The sequence below is a fragment of the Labeo rohita genome, chromosome 8 (genome assembly GCF_022985175.1).
Source record: "Labeo rohita strain BAU-BD-2019 chromosome 8, IGBB_LRoh.1.0, whole genome shotgun sequence".
Classification (NCBI taxonomy): Eukaryota; Metazoa; Chordata; class Actinopteri; order Cypriniformes; family Cyprinidae; genus Labeo; species Labeo rohita.
This window is the reverse complement of record NC_066876.1, coordinates 13,025,522-13,028,025: the sequence shown is the minus strand read 5'-3', so window position 1 is coordinate 13,028,025 and position 2,504 is coordinate 13,025,522. Positions and strand designations below refer to the sequence as shown.

At 34.1% G+C, this 2,504-nt stretch overlaps 1 protein-coding gene across 6 annotated transcripts in view; it reads left to right on the top strand.

The window, feature by feature from the left end:
• Positions 1-348: 348 nt before the first annotated feature.
• The window catches only part of ep400 (E1A binding protein p400), a 41,658-nt gene continuing 39,502 nt past the window's right edge, over positions 349-2,504 (top strand). For all 6 annotated transcript variants that reach the window (XM_051118016.1, XM_051118012.1, XM_051118017.1 and 3 more), the window contains exon 1: positions 349-513. The gene's annotated coding sequence lies outside the window, so the exon portion shown is untranslated. The remainder of the gene's footprint in view (positions 514-2,504) is intronic.

Sequence of the window (2,504 nt, the reverse complement as noted above, 5' to 3'; positions counted from 1 at the left end):
CTCTGTGTATGTTGATTCATTTCAAAATTTTGGGTTTAGTGAATCAAAATCTGACTAATGGTGGAAACGTTAAAGATTGTACATTGCCAAGTTTTAAGATATAAACGTGTGTTTTAGGGCTAATTCATATAGATAAAATACATACAATTTCCACTAAATTATAAATTCTCATAATCCTTAGTAAGTCGCGTTGCAAGCAAACGAAGGGAAGTAAAACCTACGTTAGTCCCGCCCCCACACATACGTTACGCTTTTATTCTGTGGTGTGATTGGGCAAGAGCCCGTCAGTCAAGTAAACGTCACTCTCCGAGTCGAGTGTTTCCGGGTATTCATTGAAGAAAGAAAAAAAAAATCAGTCTATCGCCATGTTTCACACAGAATTATCTGTCAAACGCTTATAACAGTTCTTATTGCGTTTTGTGTTTGTCAGAGTGGAAACACAGGTGTTTTGTCACTTAGACTCTGAAGACAGAGCTATATTGGATGGTCGGAGAGCGGGACGGTGATTTTACAGTAAGTGGCGCGTGTTGATGTTTGTGTTTAGCAGACGAGCTAATGCTCAGCTAGCGGAAACTTAAACATCTTCTGCTTTGTATGCTCGCATAAACTACACCACTACATATACATGAGGAATAGAGACGGGTATGTTAAACGTGTTCTCAGTGGATAAGAAGAGCTAACGTTAGGTGTTGATAAGCGGAGAGTGGGTGGGTTTGTTAGCAGTAGCAGGCTGTGGCTCACTGTGTCAGTCAGCCTTTAGAGCAGAGAGGGCTTTACTAGTAGTAAACACCGTGTTGTCAGCTCCACAGTGGGCATTATTTCTTGCTAAGATGTATCGCTGTTACTGTGTTCCCCCTCAAAATACCATAATTGCTAGTGTAAGATGCTAAAAAGCTAATACGGGATCTGATTCAAACGGAGTACGTATCTGTCAGAGGTTTTTCTGTTATTTTGTTTCGACGGTGGTAAAAATGAACTCTTAATGTAATGTCAGCATCTGTAATTGTATTTATGTGGTTACCATGGTGAATTTCTATGAGAGGTTGAATGGATGACAGTCAATAGCTAATCGATACTGTATTGATTGTACTGAATGGTTAGATCAAGTCTATTTTATTTATCTACTGTTTTTCTCAGTGCACATTGTTTTAAAGCAAATTTGTTCGAAATTGTTATGTTAAGGTTTGTAAAATATGACCGTGGACCACAAAACCAGTCATAAGAGTCAGTTTTTTGAACCTGTGATTAATACATTATCTGAAAGGTGAATAAATAAGCTTTCATTGATGTGTATTAGTTACAATAAGACAATATTTGGCCAAGAGCAACTATTTAAAAATCTGAGGATGCAAAAAAAATCTAAATATTGAGAAAATCGCCTTTAAAGTTGTGCAAATGAAATTCTTAGCAATGCATGTTACTAATCAAAAAGTACGTTTTGATATATTTATGGTAGGAAATTTACAAAATATCATCATGGAACATGATCTTTACTAAATACCATAATGATTTTTGGCATAGAAGAAAAATAGATGATATTGGCCCATACAGTGTATTGCTGGCTATTGCTACAAATATACCCGTGCTGCTTATGACTGATTTTGTGGTCCAAGGTCACATATTTTAATATCATCATTTAGAAGAGTTATGCTAGCAATAGTAGTGTAGAATGTAATATAATTTACATTACATATATATGCAATCAAGTTGATATTTGCTGTATTGTCAGTATACTGTATGCATAGATATTTGTTTTACATTGGTTTGTGAATATTGTGTTCTTAATGCTTTAGATTGGAGCATACACACATATATAGTTTCTACATTCAAACCCTTGTCCTTATAATTATGTGAGTAGACGAAAATAATTATTTTCAATAGCTGATAATGATATTTAGACGTCAGGGTGGTCAATATATAGATTTCTGAACAAAAATATTTAATAAAATAAAGAAATTGGTTAGCTATTGACAAGGCTGTTTGTAGATTCCATAACTGATACAAGGAGACACACTTCAGTTTATTACATTGTCATTGTATGAGGATGAAAATCTTAGAATGACCAATTATTGGTCTGTTAAAAGGATAGTTCTCCCTAAATTTAAATTCTGTCTTTACTCAATTCTTTATGACTTTTCTTGGTCTTTGAAAAATACAGTTCCACCTAAATATCCATGTGTTAAATAGTTAGCAAAGACATTGTTGAATTAATCCTTATGAATCTGAAGAGACAGAATTGCTTTATAATGATGAACAGATTTAGTTACGGCTTTATATATAAATGTACACTGCTGTTCAAAAGTTTGGGATCAGTAAGACTTGTAATGTCTTTTAAGGAAGTCTCTTATGCTTAGGCTGCATTTATTTGATCAAAAAACTGTAATATTGCAAAATGATATTACATATACGTGAATGGTTTTAAGATACTTTAGAATATAATTTATTCCTATGATGCAAAGCTGAATTTTCAGCAGTCATTACTCCAGTCGCAAGTGTCGGAAATC